Genomic DNA, 14795 nt, shown 5'->3' on the forward strand with positions numbered 1-14795 from the left:
GGGCGGTCGAGTGGGGTGCACCGTGGATGGGGGGCGGCCTCGCCGCGGCGGAAGGGCCACCCGTGGTGGGTGGTCGACGTCCACGTGTGCCGGCTTGAGGCGGTCCACAGCAATCCGGTCCGACCTGCCGCGATGTCGATGACGAACGACTTGTCGTCCCGTCGCAGCACCCGGAAGGGCCCGTCGTACGGCGGCTGGAGTGGCCACCGATGTGCGTCGTGACGCACAAAAACATACTCCGCTGTGCGGAGTGCTGGGGGGACGTAGGACTGGGGGTCACCGTGGCGGGATGTTGGCACGGGGGCAAACCGTCGGGCGGCCTCCTGGAGGTCCGAGCGCTGGTGAGCTGCGGACCAGGGACTGGTAGCGTCGGGCACAAATTCGCCCGGGACGCGTAGCACCTGGCCATAGACAAGCTCGGCGGTGGATGCCTGGAGGTCTTCCTTGGGGGCCGTGCGAAGGCCCAAAAGGACCCACGGCAGCCGGTCGGCCCACCCGACGTCTTGAAGGCCGGCCATGAGCGCGGCCTTCATGGAGCGGTGGAATCGCTCGCACAACCCGTTTGCTTGGGGGTGGTAGGCCGTAGTACGGTGGAGCTTGACCCCCAGGTTGCGGGCGACCGCGCCCCACAGCTCGGAGGTGAACTGTGGACCGCGGTCTGACGAGATGTCCGCCGGTGCGCCGAAGCGGGCGACCCAGGTGGCGATGAAAGCCTGCGCCACGTCGGCGGTGGTGGTGGAGACGAGGGGCACGGCCTCCGGCCACCTGGTGGTCCTGTCCACCATGGTGAGCAGGTGTGTGAACCCCCGTGACGGGGGGAGGGGGCCCACCAGATCCACGTTGACGTGGTCGAAACGTCGTTCGGGCACGGTGAAAGGTGCCAGCGGGGCCTGGGTGTGTCGGTGGACCTTGGCCCGTTGGCAGGCCGTGCAGGCGCTGGTCCAATCGCGGACGTCCCGACGAAGGCCGTGCCAGACGAAACGCGCCGACACCAGCTTCTGGGAAGCTTTACGGCCCGGGTGGGAAAGGCCGTGGAGGGAGGCGAAGATGCGGCGTTGCCAGGCGACGGGCACGATGGGGCGAGGCTGGCCTTGGGAGACGTCGCAGAGCAGGACAGTGTCCGCGCAGGGGATGTCGGCCAGGCGGAGGCCCGTGTCCGCCGCCCGGAGGGCTTGCACCGTGGTGTCGGTGGTTTGGTCCGCCGCCATAAGCGCAAAATCCACGCCCAGGTGGACCGCGTTCGCGCTGGCCCGGGAAAGACAGTCGGCCACGGCGTTGTTTTTGCCGGCGACGTGCCGGATGTCCGTGGTAAACTCCGACACGGCGGAGAGGTGGCGCTGTTGGCGGGCCGACCATGGCTCCGTGACCTTGGCCATGGCGTAAACCAACGGCTTGTGGTCGACGAACGCCGTGAAAGGACGGCCCTCCAGGAGGTGGCGGAAATGGCGGACGGCCAGGTGTAGACCGAGGAGCTCCCGGTCAAACGTGCTGTATTTGAGCTCGTTCGGCCGGAGCTGCCGGCTGAAAAAAGCGAGTGGCTGCCAAACCCCGTTCACCCATTGCTCATGTACGGCGCCCACCGCGTAGTCGGAGGCATCCATGGTGAGGGCGATGGGAGCGTTGAGCACCGGGTGAGCGAGCAGTGTTGCGTCGGCGAGGGCCCGCTTTGAGCCTTGGAAGGCCGCGTCCATTGCTGCGGACCAGGCGATGTCGTGCTTGGCCGGCTTGCCCCGGAGGGCTTCGTAGAGGGGCCGCATGAGCTGAGCAGCGCGGGGCACGAAGCGGTGATAAAAATTCACCATTCCCAGGAATTCCTGCAGGGCCTTTATGGTGCGGGGACGCGGGAACGTGGTGATGGCCTCGACCTTGGTTGGCAGCGGCACGGCCCCGTTCTTGGTGATGTGATGGCCCAAAAAATCAACGGCCGTCGTGCCGAAGTGGCATTTGGCCGGGTTGACGATGAGGCCGTGCTCGCTGAGGCGCTCGAACAGTGTTCGGAGGTGGAGGAGGTGCTCGGCCCGGGACGTGCTGGCGACGAGGATGTCGTCCAGGTAAACGAAAAGGAACGGCAGGTCACGCAGCACGCCGTCCATCAAGCGCTGGAACGCCTGAGCCGCGTTCTTGAGACCAAACGGCATCCGCAAGAATTCGAATAAGCCGAACGGCGTGATGACTGCCGTTTTAGGGACGTCGGCCGCCCTGACAGGTACCTGGTGATATCCCCGTATGAGGTCAATTTTTGAAAAAATGACCCGTCCCGCCAGACGGGCGGAGAAGTCTTGGATATGCGGGATCGGGTACCTGTCGGGGGTGGTAGCGTCATTCAGACGGCGGTAGTCGCCACACGGGCGCCATCCACCCCCCGGCTTTGGCACGATGTGCAGTGGCGAGGCCCACGCGCTATCGGAGCGCCGCACGATGCCGAGGTGCTCCAACGCGTCGAATTCGGCCTTCGCTACGGCGAGCTTGGCTGGGTCGAGGCGGCGGGCCCTGGCATAGACCGGCGGGCCCGTGGTTGGTATGTGGTGCTCGATCCCATGCCGTACTGGGACGGCCGAAAACGTCGGCCGCGTGAGGGCCGGGAACTCCGTGAGCAGGCGAGCAAACTCGTTCGCCGCCGGGACGGTGCATGCCAGCTCGGTCGGCGCGGAGCTGCTCAATGTGCATACCAGGGAGCTGAAGGTTTCAGCGTTGATTAAACGACGCCGTTGGACGTCCACCAGCAGTCCGTGTGCGCAGAGGAAGTCGGCGCCTAGCAGAGCCACGGGCACGTTGGCGGTTACAAACGTCCAAGCAAAGCGTTGGCCGCCGAAGCAGAGGGTGACGTTGCGCGGGCCGAAGGTGCGGATAGTCGATCCGTTGGCCGCAACTAAGGAGGGGCCGCAAACCGCGGATTGCCTGTCCTGGTCAGAGGCGGGTATGACGCTCAGTTGGGCGCCGGTGTCGCACAGGAAGCGCCGTCCGGACGCTGTATCCGTGATGAACAGCAAGTTGCCCGTGTGGCCGGCGCTCATGGCTGGTAATGAACGCCGGCCCGGCCGTTTCCCGGCCTGCCGAAGGTGCACGGGGGTCGGCATGTCCGGGCCTTCTGTCCGAACCTGGCATGATAGTAACACCACGCTTGGTCAGGTGGAGGCCTCGGTCGTCGTGCCGGAGGTGGTCGGCTCGGTAGAGCGGCCGCCAATGGCGTCGGCAGTTCGGCCGTCGACCGTGCCGGGTGCTCGGGCGCCCTGGGTGTTGCGTCGGACGGCGGTGGGTCCCATGTCGCCGCTACGATGCGCTGTCCTGCGGCGGAGATCTTGTCGGCTTCTCTGGCAAGGGCCCGGGGATCTGTGATCGTCGTGCTTGCCAGGGCGAGGCGTACCGGGTTAGGCAGCTGACGGAAGAACAGCTCCCGGAACAGGAATGCCGGAGAGTGCTCGCCGAGCAGTGAAAGCATGTAGTCCATGCGCTCGGAAGGGCGCGTGTCGCCGAGCTCAGGCAGATCGAGCAGGCGCCGTGCGCGTTCCGCCGATGGGAGGGCGAAAGCATCGAGGAGCAGCTTCTTAATCGCGCCGTATTTGTCAGCGGCTGGCGGGCTTTCGAGGAGGCTCAGGGCGCGGGCCGCAGTAACCGACCCGAGCGCAGCTACCACATGGTGGAAGCGGGTGTCGTCGGCCGTTATGCTTCGCAGGGCGAACAGGGACTCCGCCTGTGCGAACCAAACCGCCGCGTGAGCCTCCCAGAAGGTAGGCAGTTTAAGGGCGACTGCCGTGTCCATGTCGATAGGTCACCAATGAAGGAGCTGGGGCTCCCACGTCGATCAGAAGAATGGACGCGACAAAAAGCTGGAATTCATCTGAGTTGCTTTATTGAAATCAAACACTCAGGCACTCTGAAAAACCGTTTATCTCTCAGCAATATATATCTATTCCGCCAGGGGGTTTGCCCAGGCCCGGCGCCAGGGGGCGTGGCCCAGCGTCCTGGCTGCGGCCTGGCAAGTTGAGGGCGAGCCTGCCCGGGCATGCCCGGGCATGCCCGGGCGTCCCGACCGAGGCCTGGCAAGTTGAGCGCGGGCCTGCCCGGGCGTCCTGGACGAGCCCGGCATGGTGATCGCTCCGCGTCCTTGATAGGTGCAAGGCGATTGTGAAAACTCAGCGGCAGCCGCTACAATATGTTGAAATTTTTGTTTTTTTCAAGGCTTATGTTATATTGTTCAAAAGTTTGTGTTGATTAATCCTCGCTTTGCAGCATGATTTTTTTTATGTTCAAACATTGATTTTGTTGAAAGTACCAATAAATCTATAGGTTTAATTTTATTGACCGTTTTCATTTTTATTCCCGTGGGTGGGTTGGAAGGGGCCCAATTGGATTGCTTTGCCCAGGGCCTACAATGCTCTGAAGACGGCCCTGTCCCATCCGCAAACTCGAACAGAAAGATCAAAACCTTTCCCCTTAATCGACTCGATTTAATGTTCCATCAACTAACAAGGATCCATGTGCGATGGAGGAATTTCAAAGACATTTTTGTTACAAGATAACGAGGTAAAAGAAGGAAGTTGGAAAATCGAGACTCAATATCCGGCGTCATGACGTCTTGATAGCGTCATGACGTCAGGCCAGCGTCATGACATTTCGGCTTCCTCGGAAGGCATCCAGTCGCTAAATCGTTTATAATCTGCTCCAATCTCAGCAGCAAAGCGAGAAATTATCCAAATAAATAAATCATAATATCGAACCTAATATTACAATTAGGATTTGTTTACAAATATCGTGCAAATTTCACCATTTAAATAGATATTCAGGGAAAAGTGTTGAATACGTCCTGGTAAAGTAAGGCGGTGCTCGCACTAGGACAAGGGAGACCGTGGGGTAAACAACTCATACTTACCTGACAGGAGAAATACCATGATCATTAAGGTGGTGTTCTCAGGGCGAGGTCCACCCATTGCACTCCGGGTGGGTTGACCCTTGCGATTTCCCCAAATGTGGGAAACTCGACTGTACAATTTGTGGTAGTGGGGGACTGCGTTCGCGCTATCCCCTGATTGTTAAACTAAAAACAGATGAAACATGTCGTTGTTGTTATCACAAGACAAACACGTACAAGTGGTCATAGTTGTTGAAGGATTGTTGTAGTTCATTCAAAATGACTTTGTAGTGCGAGGCATGTTCAGAACACCTGACTGCAAGTTTCCTTGTGACGTCATTACCTCCACCTGACGGAAGCTGTTTTCACTCCTCTCTGTCTGTGTACTGGATATCTCAAAACGTTATGGACGGATTGGGACGAAACGAGGTGGACAGGTTGGGTGTGCGACAAAGACGAAAGCATTTCATTTTGGTGAAGTATCGGATCCGGGTCCGGCACACAATTGTGACATCGACCGATATGCCTCCGCCCACATTATTACATCATTATACATACTTGTACCAAGTTTGATTTAAATCTCTTTAGCTGTTCTCAAGTATCACATTTTTACCAGACATGACCTCTGACCTTTGATGCCGAAATCTAATTGGTTCATCTTTTCATCATAATATACACTTGTACCTGGTGTCCCTGGAGTCCCTGGTGTTGGACTAGCGGCTAGGATGCCGGCTTAGGATCCTAGGATCCTGGGTTCGAATCCCGGTCGATCGCTGAATTAACGCCAGGGGGGTTGACTCAGCCTGTCATTCCTTCCGAGGTCGGCTAATTGAGTACCAGTTCACTGGTAATTCCTTGCTTGTCGTTAAAGGCGGCAAAAAGGGTTGGCGTCAGGAAGGGCATCCGGCCGTAAAACATTGCTCCAAAAAGGGGACCGAAAAACAACAACAACCACAGTTCCCGAAAAAGGCCAACCCCCGCTTGTGGGGAAAAATGGCCTCTAAAGGTGGTTTTTTTTTTTCATATACACTTGTACCAAGTTTGGTCAAAATCCCATCACTGGTTCACAAATTAACGGAGTAACAAAATTTTTACCTAAATATACCTCTTTTCTTCGACCTCTTGACCCCATAATGTGATAATACCCCTTGACCCCACAATAACCCCATTTGTCTTTTTATCATTATACAGACTTGTACCAACTTTGACTTGGATCACTTCAGCCATTATTCATTTATCACGGTAACAAAAACCTATTACAGCCCCTGACCCTTGACCTCTTGATGCAGAAATCTAATCAGTTCATCTTTGCATCATAATATTGTTATGGGTGAGCAATAAAAGAAACCCCCTCTAGTTAATTACATGACAACATGTATCCTGCAGTAGTCAGTTATTACTCCCGCCAGGGAGTAATGCATTCGATCGTGTCCATCCGTGTGTGTGTGTGTGTGTTCGTATGTTCGTGTGTTTGTGAACAAGATATCTGGAAAAGTTCTGAACAGATTTGGATGAAAGTTTGTGGGATGATTGCCCTTGGGATAAGGAAGAATTGATTAGTTTTTGGTGAAGCTCAGGATATTATTCCGGATCCAGGAATTTTCTGGGATTTTTTTTTTTTCTGTTTCACTGCATTAAAGCTTTTATTCTTATTCTTATTTTAAAATGATGTTTTTCTCCTCTAATTCCGAGATATATCAAAATTAATTCTCTGACAGTTAGGGCCTACTTTCTTTTTCATTTATTGTTTTGGGGAGAGGGGATGTGAAACAAAACGTATTATTCCAACTTGACCCACGGTGGGAGTATGCGCTCTACTGAGTGGCGTTCTAGTTTCTTATTAAATGTAAAGATTCGCTCCCTTTCCATTGTGTAGTAATTAAAGCATATATGCGTTGAATTCGGCAGGATTCCAACCCCTCGTGTTGTTGAAAGAAGACGTATGTTCATGGGTGGGTGAGAACGGTCCACGTGGAACCTTCCAGAGGGAGGCTGGGCTGAATGAATGACCGCATGTGACCAACAGCAGACAGTGGTAGGCCGTGGAACCTTCCAGAGGGAAGCGGGGCTGAATGAGCGCACGTGACCAACAGCAGTCAGTGTTAGGCCGTGGAACCTTCCAGAGGGAGGCGGGGCTGAATGAAGGACCACACGTGACCAGCAGTGGCCAGTGGTAGGCCGTGGAACCTTCCAGAGGGAGGCGGGGCTGAATGAGCGCACGTGACCAACAGCGGTCAGTGGTAGGCCGTGGAACCTTCCAGAGGGAGGCTGGGCTGAATGAATGACCGCACGTGACCAACAGCGGACAGTGGTAGGCCGTGGAACCTTCCAGAGGGAGGCGGGGCTGAATGAGCGCACGTGACCAACAGCAGTCAGTGTTAGGCCGTGTAACCTTCCAGAGGGAGGCGGGGCTGAATGAAGGACCACACGTGACCAGCAGCGGCCAGTGGTAGGCCGTGGAACCTTCCAGAGGGAGGCGGGGCTGAATGAACGACTGCACGTGACCAACAGCGGCCAGTGGTAGGCCGTGGAACCTTCCAGAAGGGCATTCCCCCCGATAAAAGGCCGTGCTGATCGTAGCCCGGGCTGGTTTTTTCCCCCGTGCTGATCTTCCTCTGAGCTGGTCGTCCTCCGAGCTGGTCGTTCCCCGAGCTGGTCGTCCTCCGAGCTGGTCGTCCTCCGAGCTGGCCAGTGGTAGGCCGTGGAACCTTCCAGAGGGAGGCGGGGCTGAATGAGCGCACGTGACCAACAGCGGTCAGTGGTAGGCCGTGGAACCTTCCAGAGGGAGGCTGGGCTGAATGAATGACCGCATGTGACCAACAGCGGACAGTGGTAGGTTGTGGAACCTTCCAGAGGGAGGCGGGGCTGAATGAGCGCACGTGACCAACAGCGGTCAGTGGTAGGCCGTGGAACCTTCCAGAGGGAGGCTGGGCTGAATGAATGACCGCACGTGACCAACAGCAGTCAGTGTTAGGCCATGGAACCTTCCAGAGGGAGGCGGGGCTGAATGAAGGACCAGTCGCTACCACTGGCCGCTGTTGGTCACGTGCAGTTGTTCATTCAGCCCCGCCTCCCTCAGCTGGTCATTCTTCATGGTGTCTCCCGGATCGACCCATACGCCACGTGCAGGAACTACCTTCGCACGAATCAGCGTCCGCACGGCCTCCTGGTACAAGTATAACGGGTGTGACTTATCCCCTGTGTGTGAGTGTGCCAGTCGTTTGTGTTGGGAATAGATAGGTAAGGATTTATGCTAAGCCCGCTTTTCGTCCTTTTTCTGTGCTTTTTGTGAATAAAGACGTGTACATCTTATTTCCTCTCGATCTGCCCGTGTGCGTCTTTTCCCCCATTGACCCAGCATCGTTCGAACTGAATTTGGTCTGTAGATCACGCAGTGTAAAAGAAATTCGCTCGATTCGCTCGGCGCGCCTGATTGAACGAGGTGTGGGATCGCGAGGGGTTCAATACCCAGTCTTCCCGGTCACGTGGTCTCGAAGGTATTCGTATCACAGTCGATAAGCCTTCGGCCCATGGTTGGGGAATTGGCGATTGGAGTTTTTTTTTTTTTTTTTTTTTTTTTTTTTTTTGTATACAAGATCGAGGCTCGTGAAAGAGCGAACATTAATCACACAGAAAGACAAACAGACACATGAAACAAATAACATCGGGAGCGGTAGACAAGATGGGGAGAGAGGGGGAAGGACACAAACACAACATTTGAGAGCAGGGACCGAGAGACATGGAGACATCGAGAGATCTGTGGGAGGGAGAGGGCTTTGGGGGGGAGGCATGTGAAGGGGGGGAGGCATGTGAAGGGGGGGAGGCATGTGAAGGGGGGGGGGGTGGGAGAGGTATAAACATATGGACACTGCCAGGATTTCCAGGAAATAAGTTGGAATTTCAAACAAGGTGGATCTGGGGTGAATTAGTGGGGGTAGAAAAGATCAAGGTTATGGATGGGGGAAGATAAGAGATGGTGGTGAACAGCTGTTTTAAAGACCTGGAGGGAGGAGAGGGATTGAAGGGAGTGTGGGAGTTTGTTCCACAGGCGGGAGAAAAGAGGAATGAAAGAGTGAAGGTGAGCAGAGAGCCGAGATTTCGGCAGTTTAACCATCAGAGGGTTGCTGGCAGATCTTGTGCGACCTGTAGGAATATTTGGGGGACAGAGCACAGAGAGAGCTGGGGGAGCAAGGCCGGAGAGGAGTCGGTAGAAGACAGAAAGACCACCTACCTGCCTGCGGTGAGTGAGTGAAAGGCCCTCAGAGATAGCTTCATCGCGGGAGATTCCAATGATTTTGAAAGCTTTGGATTCAACAGCGTGAAGCCGAGCCAGGTGTGAGGCAGGAGCACCAGCCCATAGGGGAGAACAGTATTCCATAGAGCTGCGGATGAAAGCCTTGTATGTGGTGAGGAGCTCAGGTGTGCCGAGGAAGGACTTCGCACGACGGAGGATGCCCAGTCGGCGACTGGCTTTGGAGGCCAGCTTGGAAATGTGGTTTTCCCAAGAAAGATCATGGCAGATAGTGAGACCCAAAAGCTTGAGTGACAGAACTTCTTGGAGAGGATTGTTGAGAAAGTAGATGGGAGGGTTGTCCAGTCGATCTTTTCGGAGAGACATAGTAAGAGAGTGAGATTTGGCAGGATTGAAAGACATGTTCCACTTGTTTGACCAGTCTGTGATTTTGTCCAGGTCTTCAGAGAGTGAGGAGGCTGCAGACTGCCGATCTGAGGGAAGAGGAATGGAGCGGCAGAGAGTGGAGTCATCAGCAAAGAGATAGAGAGGATTTTCCAGAGAGTCAGAGAGATCATTGATAAAGACCAGAAAAAGCACAGGGCCCAGCACACTTCCTTGGGGAACTCCAGCCTGAACAGGAAGGGGAGATGAGAGAAATCCATTCAGGGCCACACGTTGACTACGACCAGAGAGGAAGTCCGCAAGCCATGCATGGAGATTTCCATGGATACCATAGGAGGAGAGTTTGGTGAGCAGAGCTGGGTGCCAGACCGTATCAAAGGCTCTTGATATGTCAAGGGAGACAGCTCTGATTTCCTGTTTGGCATTGAGGACCTCCATCCATTGTTGAGACAGCAGAAGCAGCATGTCCAGAGTAGAGTGACCTGGTCTGAAACCAAATTGATGATCAGAGATCAAGCCATTGGAGAAGAGGAAAGATTTCATATCCGAAGCAATGATGGATTCCATGACTTTGCTGATAATTGGGAGCAGGCTGATTGGTCTGTAGTTGCAAGGATCTGTTTTTGCACCTTTTTTGTGTAAAGCGGTAATGTTAGCTGATTTCCAGGATGCTGGCAGATGACCTTGAGCAAAAGATAGGGTGAAAAGAACAGAGAGAGGGTGAGATAGAGCGGCAGAGCAGGATTTTAGGACCCGTGGGCTGATGCCGTCTGGTCCAGTTGCAGAATCAGAGTCGAGGTTTGACAAAAACTCCTCCACCTTGTCAGGAGAGAAGGACACAGAGTCCAGGAGCAGTTGGGTTCGACTGGGAAAGGAGGGAACAGAGAGAGATGGGTTTGGGACTAAGGATTTCGAGGCAAACACAGAGTTGAGGCATTCGGCTTTGTCACGTGCGATGTCAACTGTGTGGCCATTTGAGGTAAGGGAGGGGATGGAGGGGGAACAAACACCAGAAACGGATTTGACCAGACGCCACCAGGATTTGGAGGAAGGAGACAGGTTTGAGAGTTCATTCTTGAGTGAGGAGAGATAGTGCTTCCTGGCACTCCTGAGGGTAGACACACACTTGTTCCGAGCTTGGTGGAAGGAACTGAGATTTCCTTCAGTTGGATTAGCCTTCCAAGAGGCAAAGGCAAGTTGTTTCAGGGCAGAAAGTTTCAAGGCAAGTTGTTCAGGTTTCAGTTGTTTTCAGAGTTGGCGAGATTGGCGAGCTTCGTCGCGGTCGACGGGACGTGGACCCGGTTTCCGTGAGGAAACGGGGTCTTAACCTCCCCCCCACCCCCCTCCCTTAGTACGTCGACAGACAGGATCCGCAACAATATATACTTGACCAAGTTTGATCAAAATCCCATCACTGGTTCACATATCAGATCTGTAACAGGATTTGTTTTTATCGGGATGTGACCTTTGACCTCTTGACCCTGAAATCTAATCGGTTTATCTTTGCTCTCGGCATCATAATACATACTTTGGTCAAATTCCATCACTGGTTCAGAAGTTATCGTGGTAATAAGATTTTTACCGAACCTGACCTCTGACCTCATGACGAAAAAATATAATCAGTTGGTTCATCTTTATCTCATTACACATTCCTGCACAACTTTGATTTGGATCCCTTCAACACGTTCTCAACTTATCGCGGTAATAAAAACCTGTCATGGGCGGACAGATGGACAACCCGAAAACATGCATCCGGCGACTTAGTTGGTGGAGGCACAAAGATTCCAGGAACCGGATCTTCACCAAAATTAAATGCTTCCGTCTTTGTCGCACACCCAATCCGTCCACCTCGTTTCGTCCCAATCCGTCCATAACGTTTTGAGATATCCAGTACACAGACAGAGAGGAGTGAAAACAGCTTCCGTCAGGTGGAGGTAATGACGTCACAAGGAAACTTGCAGTCAGGTGTTCTGAACATGCCTTGCACTACAAAGTCATTTTGAATGAACGACAACAATCCTTCAACAACTATTACCACTTGTACGTGTTTGTCTTGTGATAACAACAACTACATGTTTCATCTGTTTTTAGTTTAACAATCAGGGGATAGCGCGAACGCAGTCCCCCACTACCACAAATTGTACAGTCGAGTTTCCCACATTTGGGGAAATCGCAAGGGTCAACCCACCCGGAGTGCAATGGGTGGACCTCGCCCCGAGAACACCACCTTAATGATCATGGTATTTCTCCTGTCAGGTAAGTATGAGTTGTTTACCCCACGGTCTCCCTTGTCCTAGTGCGAGCACCGCCTTACTTTACCAGGACGTATTCAACACTTTTCCCTGAATATCTATTTAAATGGTGAATTTTGCACGATATTTGTAAACAAATCCTAATTGTAATATTAGGTTCGATATTATGATTTATTTATTTGGATAATTTCTCGCTTTGCTGCTGAGATTGGAGCAGATTATAAACGATTTAGCGACTGGATGCCTCAGAGGAAGCCGACATGTCATGACGCTATCAAGACGTCATGACGCCGGATATTGAGTCTCGATTTTCCAACTTCCTTATTTTACCTCGTTATCTTGTAACAAAAATGTCTTTGAAATTCCTCCATCGCACATGGATCCTTGTTAGTTGGTGGAACATTAAATCGAGTCGATTAAGGGGAAAGGTTTTGATCTTTCTGTTCGAGTTTGCGGATGGGACAGGGCCGTCTTCAGAGCATTGTAGGCCCTGGGCAAAGCAATCCAATTGGGCCCCTTCCAACCCACCCACGGGAATAAAAATGAAAACGGTCAATAAAATTAAACCTATAGATTTATTGGTACTTTCAACAAAATCAATGTTTGAACATAAAAAAATCATGCTGCAAAGCGAGGATTAATCAACACAAACTTTTGAACAATATAACATAAGCCTTGAAAAAAACAAAAATTTCAACATATAAATGATAATAATTGGTACACCGCACAGACGGAGATGGTACAGTATGAATTATTTATTATTATGCAAACGTTTGCGAAATTTATTTGCAGAGAATTGATTTATAATTGGCTTGGAGTCGATGGTCTTCAGGTGTCATTTTCCGTGCACATGAGTGAAAGTCGGTTCAAACGCTGCTGCCGCATTGTGCTGCGGAGCTGATTCTTTGTGAGCTTCAATCTTGCAAATGAACGTTCCCCTGTACAGTTCGGCACCATCATGCACATGAACACTCTGAGTGCAATTTCAATATTGGGAAACACACATTTCAAGTTGTCCGAAATTATTTTTCTGTACAACGCAGGGAGAGTCTCACTATTTTCATCAAGAACCATGTAGTGCTTGAGTTGCTGGCATTCATTTAGAAGGTCACCATGATCAAGGTCTTTGTGATACACATTAGCCAGGTGTTCACACTTTTTGTTGAACTCATCAGAACCAATCGTTTTCAATTGACTGAAGAAGGAAAACAGATTTCCAATCCATGAATAAGCATCTGCACGTTTTGTCAGGTCAGAGGTCAGAGAGTCCAGAACAGGAAGGAATGTTTCCACCCTGAACTTTTCACTTTTGTTTAGAAGTATCTCTTCTTCTGATCCGTCATATGTAGTAAGACGTACACTTCGTCATCGCACCCGTTTCTTCACATCGCTGTAATCCGAATGTGGTCACCGACTCCTGGCCTTCAGTTCATATTCACTAAATTTGTCTCTAGTTTCCTGAAGATACGTTTTCACAGACTCAAGAAGATTCATGGCAACAAGTACTTTTGACTGCAGGACCTTATTTGTTTTGCTCACTCTTTCGAGAATGTCGTTCCAAAGAATTGTCAGAAAAATCGTTTCCAGGTTCTCCATTTTCTCGCTCAATCCTTCTGCCTCTCGCCTTGTGTTCACTTCCTGGTCAGTGTCAGCTGATACCGATTCCAGTGCATGTTTAATTTTCGCGAAACCTCTATGCAGAGCATGGACAGCATCAAAATGTGACGACCATCTCGTGTCAGACAGACACGTGACCACAATATGATCTTTTCCTAAAGATGATGCCAAAACATTCCATCGATGTGTAGAAGCCGAGAAAAAGGAATACAGACGCTGAACAAAGTCAAATAATTTTACAATCTGGAGACAACACTGTCGCTTTCACTCCCACGAAGTTCAGGCTGTGTCCAGCACAGGGGATACAGATGGCGAACTCATTCAGTTGACGGATCCGTGCCTGCAATCCAGTATAGCATCCAGACATATGTTACGGATTCGTCACTTCCGTTGTGGTGGTTTTCATTCACTGTAAATATTTCTGATTCCATGTACTATTATTGTTTTCAAAAGGTTTATTGTTCATGAACTGTTTTCAAAAGGTTAATGTTAAAAGAAACAGGAGGTCGGACCGGACGGGAACAGATCGGACGGGACGGGAACAAACAGATCGGGAACCGGACGACGAAGAGGAAGAAGAGGGAGAAAAAGGGCGGAGCAAGGGAGTCGGACAAGAAAGCGGAGTCGCTCCGAGTGCTGAAGCGAACGTTGGTGAGCAAGAGTCACTAGCGAACTTTCGAGTTTCCGGTAAAGGGATTCCTACGACAGAGTTGTCATCACTGTGACCGATCAACCTGCGTGTCAGGGTTTTGGCGGTGGAATCCGAGGAGAATTATCGCAGGGCCATTACGTCTCAAGAGCGGGTCGTCTGCCATTTTGACTCGCGCAGGACTTGTGCTTCACTCGCGGTTTCGTCTCTTTTTGACCATATTCACCGCATTCAGACGTCGATCTGGGGCGTGTGTGTGACGTGGCTTTTTGAAGTTTAATTCGTCCATACCCGAGGGTGTGATCTCTCAGTCGCCTGTAGGGTGCCTTTGGATTTCCCAGTCGCCTTGAGGGCACCTTTGTATAGCTTCGGCTGTGTGACGGTGCTTGCCACCCGCACGGGATTCTGGTCTTGATTGGACATCGTTCGAGCAATCGCTGGAGCGAATCAACTTCGTCTTGAAGCCAGGAATAAGAGACATTGGGGAATGTTCTTGTTTCACTCACTTGGAGCACAGTGAGTTATACGTAGTGTGTTCAAAAAGTATCCGACCTTTATTTTTCGTGCGTAAAAAAAAAGAAGCTAGGGAGGCGTTGATTGGTGCACGTATGTAGGCGATCCTAATGCGCACGCGTGAATTTTTTCCCACCTGCAGAAGCTGTCATTCGACGGCAGACCGCCGATGAGTGAGGACATGTAAGTGAACGCCGTCGGATTTTCGTTTTTGACAAAATGACGGAAAAACTTGAACAACGTTACTGCATCAAATTTTGTGTAAAGCTTGGCGATTCC

The 14795-nt window shown here is 52.0% G+C and overlaps 2 non-coding genes across 2 annotated transcripts; one reads left to right on the forward strand and one right to left on the reverse strand.

The window, feature by feature from the left end:
* Window positions 1–4862: 4862 nt before the first annotated feature.
* On the forward strand, window positions 4863–5026 carry LOC137435856 (U1 spliceosomal RNA). The gene has a single exon (XR_010986151.1). It is a non-coding gene; the product is annotated as a U1 spliceosomal RNA (small nuclear RNA).
* Window positions 5027–11585: 6559 nt separating this feature from the next.
* Window positions 11586–11749, reverse strand: LOC137435867 (U1 spliceosomal RNA). The gene has a single exon (XR_010986161.2). It is a non-coding gene; the product is annotated as a U1 spliceosomal RNA (small nuclear RNA).
* Between the last annotated feature and the right edge of the window lie 3046 nt (window positions 11750–14795).

The sequence above is a fragment of the Myxine glutinosa genome, chromosome 9, assembly GCF_964187855.1.
Source record: "Myxine glutinosa chromosome 9, kmMyxGlut1.1, whole genome shotgun sequence".
Classification (NCBI taxonomy): Eukaryota; Metazoa; Chordata; class Myxini; order Myxiniformes; family Myxinidae; genus Myxine; species Myxine glutinosa.